This window comes from Arvicola amphibius, chromosome 6, assembly GCF_903992535.2.
Source record: "Arvicola amphibius chromosome 6, mArvAmp1.2, whole genome shotgun sequence".
NCBI classification, from domain to species: Eukaryota; Metazoa; Chordata; class Mammalia; order Rodentia; family Cricetidae; genus Arvicola; species Arvicola amphibius.
The window spans coordinates 94,496,937-94,512,808 of record NC_052052.2 but is presented as its reverse complement, the minus strand read 5'-3'; positions in this window follow the sequence as shown (position 1 = coordinate 94,512,808).

The following is a 15,872-nucleotide window of genomic DNA, read 5'->3' as shown; positions in this document are numbered from 1 at the left end:
ACATCACGTAATTTTTCTCCTGTATGAGCTGAGGCAAAAATAAGATGAGAATATGTATCCACGGTTACGTGAACATATTGCAAACGCCCAAAAGAAGGAACATGGGTAACATCCATTTGCCATAAATGATTAGGAGCAAGCCCACGAGGATTAACTCCCAAATGGGGAACAATTAAAAGTTCTGAACACAGAGAACATTTTTTAACGTCAGTGGCTTGCTCTCGAGATATCTTAAAATGAAATCTTAACGACCCAGCATTGAGATGAAAACGATTATGAGCTTTTTCCGCGGCTTCATAAGATTCTAGACTAACCGCACAAATTTGGCGGGTAAGCTAATCAGCCAATGCATTCCCCTCGCTCAAGGGACCAGGGAGGTCAGTATGAGCCCGTAAATGCCCTACATAAATGGGAACAGACCGGGCCCAAAGCAAAGTTTGAATAGCCAATAACTGCGTCTGGACTCGAGATACAGAGGCAATATAAGCTGCAGTTTCCAAAGGTGCAAGAATTTTGCTTATATACTGACTATCAGTAAAAAGGTTAAATGGAATATCAGCATATTTCTCTAAGGCCATTTGTACAGCGATCAATTCAGCCACCTGAGCAGATTTAGTATCAACAGGCTGAATATCAAAATCAGGAGGGGAGGCTACCACAGCTCTCCCTGTGGAAGATCCATCAGTAAACACATTCCGAGCCCCTGCCAGAGGCTGCAAAGAAATAACTTTAGGGAAACATACCGGATGATTTTTGAAAAAGGTGACCAACTTATCAGAAGGATAATGATTATCAAACTTGCAGGGATTAGTGCATAAAAACAAGGTCCAATCTTGAGCAAAATTTTGTAATCAAGTTATTTCTGCCTGGGTATAAGGCGTAATAACCTTATCAGGTAACATTCCAAAGGTTTGCAAACTAAGTTTATGTAGTGAGCTGTGGGCTGCATTCCCGCCGCCCTGCTTTCGGCCTCCTGACTAGCTTATGCCCTGAAATAACAACACACAAACTGTATTCTATTAAATACTGCCTGGCCCATTATTTTCAGCCTCTTACTCACATCTTGACTAACCCATATCGAATAATGTATGTAACACCACAAAGGGTGTCTTACCGGGAAAGATTCAGCACATCTGACCTGGTGGCTGGCTTCATCGCATCTGGCATCTCTCTGAGGAGAGGCACGGCGGTCTGTCTAACTTAGGAGACTTAGGAGAGGCGTAGCATCTGACTGAGCCATCTACCTCACTTCCTTCTTCCTGTTCTGTCTACTCCACCCACCTAAGGGTCGGTCTATCAGATGGGCCAGGCAGTTTCTTTATTAATTATCCAATGAAATTATCAGATAGATAGAAGACACACCTACATCAAGTTTATACCCTTTCTGAATAACACGTAGCACAGCTGATGGGTACGAGATAACAATTTTTACAGGTGACACGCGTTCATGTACCCATAGGATGGGTCCTCGCTGCCAAAAAACTCCAGTAGGACTATGCTGAGAGGGAAAAATTATCAATAGCAACGGCTGACTATAGTCAATATAATGAGTATGAGCAGAGGCAAGCTTTTTCTCAATTAAAGTAATACATTTCCTTGCCTGAGGTGTCAACTCACGAAAGGAGGTTGGGTCTGGATTCCCCTGCAGAATGTCAAAAAGTGGTTTTAAGTCTCCAGTAGGAATTCCCAGACTGGGCCGGACCCAATTGAGGTCTCTAAATGGCAACTTCCTTAACAGAATCATTAATGATAAGTAAGGAGAAATAGACACAAACAAAAAGTATTGATTCCTATGGTTTAACTATGAAAAAGCTTAATTCCCAACAGGTGACATTATTTTGGAAGGTTCTGGAAACTTTAGGAGGAAGCAGGTTAGTGGGAATAGGTCACTCCCAAGCCACTTCTCTGTTCCTCATCAGCCCTAGGATGAAGCCACACGCTCCCACTGCCATGATGCCAGCCCTAGGATGAAGAGGTTCCTCTGTCAAAAGCTCTTACGACCATGATGCTCTGTTTCACTGCATGGGACCAAGCAACAGTGAACAGACTCTAAGCTATAAGGTAATGTAAATCTTATTGGTGTGGGAGGTCCTTCTGTCTATGCGTTGCTTTTATTGGTTAATGAATAAAGAACTGCTTTGAGCCTATGGCAGGGAAGAACAGAACTAGGCAGGGAAAGCTAGGCTGTCTGCTGGGAGAAAGAAGGGTGGAGCTAGAGAGAAGTGATGGAGCCACTGGAGACAGACGCTGGAACTTTAGCCAGTAAGCCATTGCCACGTGGCCATACACAGATTAATAGAAATGGGTTAAATTAATATGTAAGAGTTAGCCAGTAAGAAGCTAGAGCTAATGGGCCAAGCAGTGATTTAATTAGTACAGTTTCTGTGTGGTTATTTCAGGGCTAAGCAGCTGGAAACCAACAAGCGACCTCCTACAACATCTTATCTTCATTAGGTTTCTTTCCTTGAGAATTTCTTCACAGTGGCACAAATTCTCAGAGATATTCAAATTCTCAGAGAATTAAAGTAAACAAAAGCATTCAGACCAAGTAATCTTCCAAAGGGGACAAAATGCTTCCACTCAGATTAACTTTAGAAACCTGATAGACTGGAAGAGATGGGCAGTAGAAAGCAAAAGTGACTTCCTTCCCCTCCCCTCCCTGGAGCTGGCCAGGACAATATAACTTCATTCCTGTCCCAGGGACAATCACTGCTTCCACGTGTACTCATGACTTGGCATATCTAGCTCTTACTCTAGTAGAGCTAGAGAAATAAGCAAAGCCTGCATGGAGAGTGAATTCCAGTATACAACACCAGGTTCCCGAACAAAATCAAATTGTACACATAGAATGAGAAGAATGTGACCTCAGCTTCCTGGCTTGCAAAGTATCTGGGAGGAACCCACAAAAAGATCAGTCATCCTGCTGTATGCTTGTAATCCCAGAACTGGGTAGCAGAGACAGGAGGCTCTCTGGAGCCCACTGGCCAAGCACCCTACCCTACTTGTTGAGCTCCAGTCCAATGAGAGACTCTGTCTCAAAAAGCAAGACAGAGTGCCTGGAACAGTATCCAAAGGAGCCCTCTGACCTTCACACACTTGTACAAACATGCATCCACACTCACAAATTTACTGAGAAGTCTAGGGCATGCACCTCAGTGGTCGGTCACTTGCCTAACCTGCATGAAGGCCTGGGGTTCTATTTACAGTACTGGAAAAGGGAGCGGTCATGTATTCATTTACCATTGCTATAACAAAATACCTAGCATAATAAAAGAGGAATGATTTTGGCGCCAAATGACTTTCCGTCAATGGTATGTGGGCCCCATTGTTTTGAGTCCTGTGGCAATACCACAGTAGAAGTATGCAGCAGAACAAACCCACTCACTTGGTGGCCAGAAACAAACAAGAAAAAAAAATGGAAAAAGCAAGGATCTGAGAGACACTGGCAAAGTATGGAGTGTAACGAACCTTTCTCTGTCCCGCAGCCAGCTCTAAAGTAATGACACAGAGACATACTATTAATTATGAAACCTCGACCTATAGCTTAGGCTTGTTTCTAACTAGCTCTTATAACTTCAATTAGCCCATTACTGTTAACCTACTTCTTACCATGTTACTTTTTACCTCTATTTCATTCTGTTTGTCTGACTACCTCAATGTCTCATTGGCATCTCCTCCATGCCTCAATTCTCTCCTCCTACTTCCTTTCTCTACCTGGAAGTCCCGCCTATACCTCCTGCCTAGTTATTGGCTATTCAGCTCTTTATTAAACCAATCAATTACAGCAATGTATCTTCACACAGTGAGCAAATATTCCACAATAGGGGTCCTTGAGAGTGAGGGGGGGGGTTCTCTCTTATTCAAGTGAGCATAACCCAGAACGCTAGAATCCTGGACAAATCAACAGCCACCACAGTGACCCTGGGTCCCATGTCTTGTGACAGGGACAAAGGGACTATGAGTTTCGGATGGAGTTTCATTGTAGGGTTATAGATGGAAGACTTCCCTCACACCAGGAGCAGGATCAGAAAATGGAGTCGCCAAGCTGTTAGCTCAGAGGCTTTTCCTATGACTTATGGCAGATCCTGGGGTGAGGCACAGGGAAGCAGTCAGTGCAGCTGTTCCACTCGCGAGTGTCCAGAGACCAGTCATGTCACCACGTGGAGTTTCCAGGCAGGGGTACCTGGTTAGGTTGTGTAAAAGGACAGAAAGATAAGAGGACATGAGAAATCCCTTCCTGACCTCCGGCCAGGACAGAATCAAAGTTATTTTCGGCTTCTGGCCAAGGACAATAATTAGAGCTTTTGGGGTTCCTACCCTAAAACAACCTATTTTCATCACGAGGTCCCATTATCCCCTTTAGAGCACACGTGTAACATTGTAAGAGCTACCTCTTACACCAAGTACCACCATCCATCAATAGCATCATGGCTGGAGCCCAAGCCTCTGATCAATCCCACAGCCGTGCCTGCACTTTCTTGCAAGAATACAGGAGCTCCTTTCCTGAGATGCACCTCTTTGTCTCATTTGGGAATGTCCAGTGTTTTGACAGCTTCCCAAAAGGTTAACCATTAACTTTACAGAGACTCTTAGAAGGCTATTCAGGGAGCCTGGCTCCTATCAGTCACAGATATTCGATCCAGATGATGTTATATCTGTGTTACTTTGTCAAATAAAGCTGCACACCCTCTTAGCCGTAGTCTTTGCACTATTTATTTGTCTATGGGCCCTTTGATGTCTTAATTACATCTGATTTGTCTGGCTAAAGTTCAGGGGCTGGCATCCAGGGACTCATCACCCTGTTCTAAAAGTACCCAGAGCTTTGCAAAATCCCAAGAATTAACACAAATACCAGAAAAGCAAAGTGTCCCAGGAAAAAGCTTCCGTAATCATCCCATACACAGACAACTCCGCGGGGCATCATCGGGACAAAGAAACCCGATCTTCCTCCACCCTGACCCCACCTCCACCTCTTTCCAGAGAGCCTTACTCCTTCTTACTTTAATTAAGTTTTCTGACATCATTCTGGTGAAGGCTTTGTGCTCATGCAGTCTTGCAGAAAAAGCCCAGAACCCTACAAAGACAGCAGTAAACCCAAGACCTTGGTCACGCACAGAATCTCCCACCTTCTCCCGTGTGCACACAGACTATTTAAATGTCAGTGAACTTAAATCTTAAATGCCAGCATCAGAGAACCAAACCTTTACCTAAGTCAAGTCCTTAGTTGTATCTTTCGCCCACCCACCTACCCTTCTTCTTTGTTTTTGTTTGGGTTCGTGTGTGTGTGTGTGTGTGTGTGTGTGTGTGTGTGTGTGTGTGGTGTTTCCACAGAGCTTTGTAGTCCCAGGCTGGATACCACAGAGTACATGTGGGAATCAGAAGACAACTTGCAGAAGTCAATTCTCTCCTTCCACTGAATGGGGTCCAGGGAGGGATAGAACTCAGCTGGTCTGGTTTAGCAGCAAATGCCCCCCCCCCCCCGCCCTTCCTCATTCTTATCTTTATGGTCCCTCTGTATCACACCAGAACCAACCTTGGGCTGGGAATGTAGCTCTATGGTGAAAAGCTTGTCTACTATCTACAAGGTCTCAAACTGGTGTGTCTGCTTTGATTTTTTTTTTAAAAGATGGTCTTCCAAGGTCTCTGTTACCTCTATGGAACAGCCTTGGGGATAACCACTGGGTAAGTGAAGTCCCAAATGAATGGCTTCTGAAACTGGATCACTCCACACGCTACCCCTAGACAAAACAGGAAAGAGTTCAGGCTTAAAAGAAGAAACTACACTTTTAGACATCACAATCATTGCTAACCAATTGGGCTGGACTCATCTCTAGCGCTGAACAATGTTTCTATTCCAGCCTCTCATTTACCACAGCAGAGACATTTATCAAACTTCCTCATGATTCCTTTCCATTCCCTGACTGCATGAGCTCTGATTTCCAGTATAACCCATGAGGAAATCCTCAAGTCAGCCAGAGTGTTTCACCCCTTATATCTGACCCCTAGTAATCTCTGGCATTTATAAAGATCACCCCGGCTTACAAAGCCCCCCATGTACATTTCTTCATGAGGCCTTTGAGGCACATAAAATGCTAGAAAAAAGTTCTGATAAACCATCCTGCCTTCATCTTAGGCTTGAAGCCATCCTGTAGAAAACAAACTAGATTCCTTCTGTTTCTCAAAGATTGGGCTCTGCCCCATCTGTAACCTTAACTCCAAATGTTGCTGTACTGCCTGTTCCTGGAAGCAACAACCATGCCTGTTTTGAAAGGTTGTTGTAGCCACCTTGCAATCCTCCCTTTGTTTCAAAAGGTTGTTATGACTACCTCATGCCCACCTTGCAGCCATGTCTTTGGTTTAGAAGGTTGCTAAGACTAACCTGATATCCTTGTGTTCTGCTCCTGTAACCCCACCTATTTTACCCACCGAATCTCCCATTTGGATCCCCCTACCCTTGAGCTATAAAAACCTTGTCCTCCTCAGGTCCGGTGCTGACCTCTTGAACTCCGCCTTGAGGGGAGGCAGCCTGTGCACACAAATAAAAAAGCTTGCTTTAATTAATTGCCTACTTTAATTAATTTGACAATGACGATTTGGGTCTGTGATTCTTCTCCTTCGGGATTAACAGTTTCTCCAGCCTTTCCAGCTCATACCGCTGCGGGACTAGCAGCTCGTGGAAGAACCCTTTCTAGGTAAATGTCACCCCCGACCGAACTGCAGCCAACTTGGAAGTGTTGGCACACGCTATGCAGCAGGTCTTTAGGAAGGTGGGGTTGCGGCTGGTCCCCGGCTAGATTGTAAGGATGCTACTGGGAGAAGCACAAGTCCTAGCCCCTTCAGCTCTTACAGACACGCGTGAGTCTGCCCCGTCACGAAGGAAACGTAGAGCAGGGACTTGGAAGGACACCGGATGCTGCTTAGTTGAGGAAGGCTGCCCTGAGGAGGTGACTGTCAAGCTGGGCTATCAGGTAAAGAGAAAAACAAACAAAAAGAGAAGCCAGAAAAACCAGTGCGGTGGGGCACCGAGCACGGAGCACGGAGCATTTAGGGAGGAGGCTGGAGAGACGGGGCTTCCGAGTCTTCTCCCCACTCACCAGGGAACCAGGAAGCTGCTGCAAGGACACACCCTGCTGAGATTGGAATTTTACGATAACACACCGTGGGACTGTGGAGTGAAGAGAGACAAACCAAGGAGGATTGACTGTATGATTATATGAATGTACCTTTTTTTTTAAAAGACGGGCTCGCTCTGCAGCCTAGTTTGGCCTTGAGCTTTCCCAACCCTCCTGCATTAGCCTCGGAAACGCAGATGTTAGAGGCGTGTTCTGCCAGGTGCAGCTAAATATGATATTGAAACAGGTGAGAGATAATACTGGCCAATACGGGAGAGGTGAATTAGAGGGGGAGAGAGCATTGGGGCTCAGAAAACAGTCTTCAAGAGTACAGCTGTCAGGCATGAATACGGGATTTTGGTTGAGTGCATTAAACTAAAGGACATTGAAAGATCCTAGATGTGCTCTCTCTGGCCTCTACATGCCCTGGTTCTCCCCCAAAGCAATTCACAGAAATCAGAATTCCTCAGGTCAGGTCAGGTCAGGTCATAGAAAATAAACTCCACCCCCAAATGCAAGCACAAAACCTGAACTAATGTCCTTGGTTCTGTGTAGGAGCTGATTATAAAAGATTCTCTGAGTTGTTCTGTCTGGAAATAAGTCATAATGTAGAAGGGGTTTCAGTCTGTCTGTTTCCATTCTTCTCATGTGTTCATGATCCAGTTGTTTGCCCTGGAAGAACCTGGATGCTTGAACAGGTGCCCCCAGGGACTCATATCCATACCTGTAACTATCAAACTTTCATTTCAAAAAGGGTCTTGCTCTGTACCCGGGATAAATACGCTGCACAGAGAAGCCAAGAGGAGTCAGACAGCTTTGTCAAGTGTCCCCTCTCAGCCTGTCACCATTGGTTGTCTCCAATCACAGCAATCCAATCTAAGCAAAAAAAAAAAAAAAAAAAAAAAAAAAGACTGTTGTCTGTGGGTCTTGGTTCTCCCAGGGGTATAAAAGCTATATTCCACAATTCTCTATGCTTTTGTCTCTCATTATACAAGTGTCAGCCGTGACCCTGGTGATAGATGAGGTATGATATCACACCTTTTCCACCCCTAGAGGAGGATTCCAGAAATAAGAGCTTAATGATGGCTCAGAGGTAGGGGCTGAGAAAGAGGGAGCTAGCTGTCAAGGTGTCAGTTTTCAAGGAATATTATGTATTTGAATGATGTGCACTTAAAAGGATGTGTCCAACCGGCGTCTGGTATCATGACTAATCCTCCCAACTGCAAGATGGCCTACGTGCCATTGCCAAGTTCCCACAGTCAAACCGGTGAATTGCTCTCACCACTCGCTTTTCTTAAGGCGTGCGTGTACATGCAATATGTGTATGTGTGTGTGCATGCATGTGTATGTGTACATGCATGCATGTGCGCATGCATGTCTGTGGATACCAGAAAACAACTTTTTCCAGAGGTCGTTTCTCTCCTCTCACCATGTTTTGAGGCAGAGTGGCTCCCCTTTCTGTCACTGCACTGTGCATTTGAACTCCCAGTGGATTCTCCAATGTATGTGGGTTCTGGAGATTGAACTTGGGTCTTCAGGCTTGTGTGGCAAGCACCTTTATTCCCCAGAGCTATTGCTCTCACCCTCTGATGAATTTTGATGGTCTGTTGCACACAGGAGACCTTTCCAGGTCTTACACTTCATACCTGATTTTTCTAGATTGTTCTGACTGTTTAATTAAGTAGTCCAATGTTGTAAAGAAGTCCTGATTCATTACTAAGGACAGAACTAGGTATGAACAGAGACACTGTGACTGAAAACCTACATGTTAGGGAAAGTAAAAGTATCACATAAACAAATGCATCAGCAGTGCTGATGAAGCCCTGGAGGAGAAGAAGGAGGAGGAGGAGGAGGAGGAGGAGGAGGAGGAAGAGGTGGAGGAGGAGGAGGAGGAGGAGGAGGAGGAGGAGGAGACACATTAGCCACAGTCATCACATGGCTTGATTTTGTTTGGTTTGTTTTGCAGTGCTGTTGGCAGAGGCTGCTGGTTCATCCGCAGTCACTCAGACCTGAAATAATCACACAGAAACTATATTATTTGCAATACTCTTTGGCCAATAGCTTAAGCATATTTTTAGCTAGCTCTTATATCCTAAACTAATACATCTCCATTAATCTATGTATTGCCACATGGGTGTGGTTTACCAAGTAAAGTTCTGTCCAGTGTCCATCTCTGTCTCCATTGGGGCACCATGGCTTCTCACTGACTCTTCTGCCTACTCTCTCTCTCTCTCTCTCTCTCTATATATATATATATATATATATATATATACACATACATAAACATACATACTAACATATATACACATATATAATGAGTATATATAGAGATAGAGATAGATCTTCCAGTCTGGTTATATTCTGTTAAGCCTTTGGCTGAAAGCAGCTTCTTTATTAACCAGTAAAAGCAACACATATACAGAAGGACTTCCCATACCATTTCCCATTTTCTGTTTAAATGAAAAGGAATGTTTTAACTTTAACATAGCAAAATTACATATAACAAAACAGGCATCAAGCAAGAATTACAGTTATAATATTCATATCTACTTTATCTTTTATCTTAACTAAGGAAAACTATAATTATAACTATCTATTCTTTAACTCCATCAAAGACTCCAGAGGATATAATATTACCTAATAAACAGGAAGTGTATTGTAACAACTTCCAAAACTCTAGAATTGACAGAGAAATCTTGCCTCCTGCACAGTTACCCAAAGTCCTGTAACATTGCGGGCACCCATCTTCAGCCTATAGGCCCATAGTATCCGCAGACTTTTTTATGAAGCAGGAAATTTTAAAGGCAGTTTCACCTATATTGGCAGCTTGTTAGTCACTTTCTTCTGTGTCCTGCAAAATGTCTGGCAGACTCTTTTATGAAGCAAGAGACCTGAAGGACTGTCCTACCTTCTTTAGGCAGCTTCAATAGTCATTTTTCTGTGAGTCCTGTAAGTCCAGTTAAGCAGTTCAGGCAAGAGCAGTGAAGTGCATTGGTGCTGCCAGGAGCAGATGTGTCTCGCTGTCATGAAAAGTCCTAAATTCATAAAACATTTTAAATGTCATATTCTGAGTGTCTTTGAAAGATTTGAAGAATACCTATCTATCTTTATATCTAGAAAACCTAACATGATTACAAGCTTGACTATTATAGATGAGTATCTATTAACCTATATTTCTTAATTATACATTATATATTTTTATTTATTTATTTATTATGTATACAGTATTCTGTCTGTGTGTATGCCTGTAGGCCAGAAGAGGGCACCAGACCCCATTACAGATGGTTGTGAGCCACATGTGGTTGCTGGAAATTGAACTCAGGACCTTTGGAAGAGCAGGCAATGCTTTTAACCTCTGAGCCATCTCTCCAGCCCCTATACACTATATTTTTAAATGAGCCGCAAAAACACAATACCTTAATCAAGAGCAGAAAAAAATATATATAACAAAATTGACCTTAAATTTGCATCAATAAAGCAAGATTCATACCAATGCAAAGTATCCTCTATACCATATCCCCCTTTAAATGTAAACAAACATTTATAAACAGTCATTTAGGGAATTTGGGTGTAGTTCTCTACAAACTGCTTACTGTTTTTTTTTTTTTTTTTTAGGTGAAGCAATTTTTGTGGGTGTTTACAGCAACCTTTTGGGGAATCCTGGTCCATCAAATCACATTAGTCTGGAAGGAATCCACAGGTTCTCATCCTCTGTGGAAACAAAAGAAGAACCTCTTTTCCAAAGCAACAAATCCTTAGACAAAAATTTTGAAGTCAAGCTACTTTTAAAATATATATGTTGGTTTAGCTTAGCAAACATACAATAAAATGCCTTTCTGTACTTAACTAATTTACAGTCACAAAATTCCAAGAAAACAGAGTAATATACATAATCCAGACTCTCTGTGTACATTCAATCTTTACGTGGCTTTTTTGTACCCTTTTAATCTATGACTGTACTCTGTCTCTTTAAAGACTTTGTTTTACTTTTTTAAAACCATTTGCTTTCTTTTATAACTGTCTATATTGATCTAAGCCAGGGCCTCATCTATTCTTAGCAAGAGCTCAACTACCGAGTCATACCCCAGTTCCATCAGAAATGTTTTTATACTTTGAAGGTTTAAAAGGTAACTTCTCCAGGTATAGTGCAAATGCATGTCATTCCAGCACTCAGGATGGCAAATTCAAGGCCAACCTGAGCTTCAAAAATAAATATAAATTATAGATAGATAGATAGATAGATAGATAGATAGATAGATAGACAGATAGATAGAATTTAAAATGAGAAAGCAGAAAGTGAAGCAATTGCATACTGAGAATAAAAATTTGTCTAAGTTCTAAATGACATCATGAAATTAATGACTTTTGTATAGTTCATACAACAAATATTTATTAAGTAAATTACTTTGAACAAGTTTTGAAATATTGTGATTACTGATTTGCACACTAGAAAAAGAGAATAATAATAGTATCTATTTTTAGAATTGTTGCATAGTTTCATTTATATGAAGTGCTTAAACTAAAGCTGGACCTGGCACCTGGCTGCCTCTTCAACACTGTTTTGGGCTCCCGCTCCCCTCCAATTAACTGCAATTTAGCCATATTTAGCCTGTCTTTCCCTTTCTCAGAGGTATTTTGCATGCATTTTCTTTCATGGAAATACAATTTCTGCCTCTGGCTGCTTTAGTTACCCTTCACATGTCAGGGCAAAAACAGAAGAAAGGGATACAGGAGCCAGAGTCAACCACTCTGGGAGTGTGTTGTGGGGTTACTGTACCAATAGGGGTGGAAGCTATGTTTGCTTAAAATAAAGGCTCTTTGCTTTTACATACAGGACTCGGTTTCCTTGTTGGCTTTTGTGGGGACATCAAAGATTTGGGCATAACAGTAAAAGGAGAGAACTGATTCAAACAACTACTTTTTTTTCTTTTGATTGATACAATAAACAAACAAGTAAGTAAAATTCAGAGAGGAGAAGGAAGAAGGGAGGGAAAAAAAGAAATGCTTGAAAGTTAGTCATGTGAAGAAAGTTTAAAAATTGGAGAAAAGATAAGACTAGGAGTCGAACAAATGTGTCCCTCGGAATTACCAGTAGACACTTCAGGCACCTCTGTGCCATCACAATATAGAGAAGACAACTTCTTTTCACAGTAAGACAGATGCTTTTATAATGAGAACACTCACACTGAACACTGGCTGGAGGAATCACAGGCATCCAGATTATCAGTCTAGGATAACTCTGGAAGTCCCAAGCATCTCTAGCTAGCTGGGTAACTTTTTAAGCAAATAATTACTCTTTGTGAGTCTCCATTTTCCTTTCTGCTAAATGGGAAGAATAATAATACCTACCTGACAAGTTTAAAAGAGGCAGTCATTATTCAGGCTTGTAGTGACAATTCCAAAATGTCTCCCTCATCTACTTTCTACATTATTCCTTTCAGACTAGCCAATGATCATTAATGAATCTCATTCAAGAAATATATTTGTTTATTCATAAAAATATACACAAGAACCATTTGCAGGACTAGAAGGATGGCTCAGTCAGGTGCTTGCTATGTAAGCATGAAGACCTGAGTTTGGGTCCCTAGGACCCACAACACAAAAGCCAGGCATGGCCGAGCACATATGTAGCCCTAGTCCAGGGAAAGAGAGACAGGTAGGGCCCTAGAGGTCACTGGGCAGCCAGTCTAGTCGATTGGTGAGTTGCTGAATTCAGTGCAAGACTCTAGAAAAAGGTTAAGTGGGGAGAATAACACCCAACTTCAGTTTCTAATTTCTGCACACACACGCCAACCATTTGGTGAAAAACAAACAAAAAACTATACTCATAATGACCTCAACCTAGAAATGATAAGTTTGAAGGTAAAGTTGAATTTGTTTCAGAACAATCATTTTAAGCAAAACCAAACAACTTAAAGGAAGAAAATGCCCTTGATAGTCAAGCAGTATTCCATTTACCCATAGGAGCAATCAAAGCAATAGATCAGCTAGCAATTTGGCTGACACACAGGGGTGACTGCCCAGGGGAAAGGAGGCTTGAATATTAAAATTTAGATAAAGAAAGGGACTTGTTAGAGAGAACTAGAACACATAGATTGAGCAGACATTTTGAATGACAGAAATGTGACAAAGTTTAATAGCTTGTCTTTTAAAAAAAATTATTTTACTTATGTATTGGGGCTGTAGCATATACGTGTAGGTCAGAAACTGGTTCTCACCATCCACCATGTGGGTCCCGAGTACCTTCACCTGCTGAACCATCTCCCCAGCCTTTGTTCTTCATGCCAAAAGCAAGCTGTGTAAGTCCTACATTCCTGAGAAATGAATATCAATGAATCACACTGTTTCCAACATGACCTGAAATGAAGCTTTAACCTAGGCAGAAGAGATCACCAAAGCCTGGGAGGATTCACAGAGTTACTTTCTCAAAATTACAAGCAAAGATTTGACGTCAGAGACATTGTTCATTGCAGAATTCACTCCCCCAAGGCTAAACAGCCCACAGAACTTCTGCAGAAATTGCACAGTCTTTGATGGAGCCTTGACATTTCGTTAAAAAAAAAAGAAAGAAAGAAAGGCTGGAATTCTGACTCAGAGCTCCCACCCAAGCCGTGCCTGAGCTCTATACTTTTGACTTTTCAAAGACTGACGCTCTGACAAAACTTTCTCCTTGACCAAAATTTAGTCAGGCTACACCATCTTTGTGTTGCCCAATTTTAGCCAAAAATCCTACTAAGCCAGTTTAGCAAGAATCCCTGCCTGCCATAACTGATCAAATTCGTCCTCTGCCCTGCAGGTGATGTATGATCGCTTTGATGTCTTGGAGAGAATCCTACCAAACTGGTGTAGTCAGAATGCCCCCTTCCCCTTAAGGTTTTCTCTTAGCTAGTTCCCATCCACTGGTCCCCACTCTGTTCCTGGGCTGAAGTTCCACTGACCCTCAATGTACTCACACTCCCGCCCAGCTCTAGAGATTCTTCCTCCCGTTGCAACTGTTCCCACAAAAATCTGTTTTGCCACTTTAATATGAATCCATCTCGGGTTACTTTTTCCCACTTTACTCGTTTTCTCTCTTGCATATTAGACTGTAGCTCTCAGCTCTTGTTCCTGCACCAAGCGTGATGCATGCTCCCTGCCATGATGATAATAAATTAGCTCTCTGAAACTGTAAGCAAGCCCCCAATTAAACTCTTTTTTTTTTTCTAGGAGTTGCTTTGGCCATGGAGTCTCTTCCCAGCAACAGAACAGACTAGGAATCTGAATTCCACCCCTCACCCTCGAACAACAAAGGCCTTTCTTTGTACACTTCAGTTCTGATTTCTTTAGCCATCCCAGCCCATTCCTCATCCACTCTTCCGTCTTGGCTCCTGGTTTACTAACTGTTCCTGCAAAGCCATCTCAGAAGAGGAAAATGCCCCCGCTGGTAAAAATAAAATGAAGGTCTGTCTGTGTTGTAAACTCAGAAACTAAAATCAAAGGAGACATTGTAGGAATCTTTACATTATTTGAATAAGGAACCCATGGTGACAGCTTCAAGAATGGTATCATTTAATAATTTGTGTTCGATTGTTTCCTTTTCTTAAGGTAGGGTAACCCAGGTTACCCTTGAACTCATAATTTTCCCACCTCTTCTTTCCACATAACTAGTTTTAAAAAAAGCATATACCACCACATGGCTAATTTTTCCACTAGTGTCATCTAAACTGTTTGACTCCCTCAGCCCACTTTGACAGCCTCTACCTCTCTGAAAAAGCAAAACTCTTTCAGCTTGAGCTCTGCCGTCTTTCATACTTCAGACCCTCAGACTCTAAGGAGCCTGTTACCATAGTTCCACGGACATCCTCCAGTCAGGTTCAGTCAAGTTTGCAGACCTTGCCTTCATCCTTCTCTTGCTGCCACTTCCTGCAGCAGCGGTTCATCCACACGCTGCTCTGGCTGATTCCAGGCCTTGCCCTGCAGCCCTGGCCAGCAGCCCTGGCCAGCAGCCCGTGACTACTTCCTTCCTTTCATTTTGTTGACCTTCACTCTTGTCCTTTGCCGTCCCCCATCCCAAAAGACCCCAAGTCCCCCTAACTCCACTGCTCTATCCCATTGACCCTCAAGCCCTTCGCCTATCCACCAATAAGACAAAGTTCCGCATGCTGTTGTTGGTCTCAGCATAGCAGACAGAATTTTCTGAAATCAATTTTTCCTCTAGTAAAAGTCGCATTTTTTCCCATCACAAACAATTAAGATCTAGATTCCTTATTAGATCCAAAGAAATTCTGTATAGAACTAAGAGGAACAAGAGGATGTTTCATGTTCTTTAAGAGTCATACCAATGTTGGACATTATTTTTAGCTCTGTTCTTGCGGGGCCATCCTGGCCTAAGGTAGCACCCCTGAACTCCCCTATGGGCGTGTCTGGCTCTGAGGAGTCAAGGCCCCAGAAGCCAGTCAACTAAGGGGAGCAAAGTTGGGGTGCGGCAGGAAGGTTGCCCGCAGTAAGCGGAGCTGAAGACACTCTGGCTGTTTTCCTCCATTTGGAAATCTGAGCGCATTCAAAGAACAAAGATGTGAAAGGGGCTGGAAAATAGGACCCGTGGGGGATAGGGGGAATGAAGCTATGATTCTTAGTCTGAGGAAAAGAAAGCCTGGAGGCCATTTAACAGTGGCCTGCAAGGTTTAAAGGCGATTCCTCAGGGAAAGCGACACACCAGCTGTTCAGCGTCTCCTGTGAGGACAGAACAAAAAGCAATGAGTTTCAGCTTCCACGTGAGTG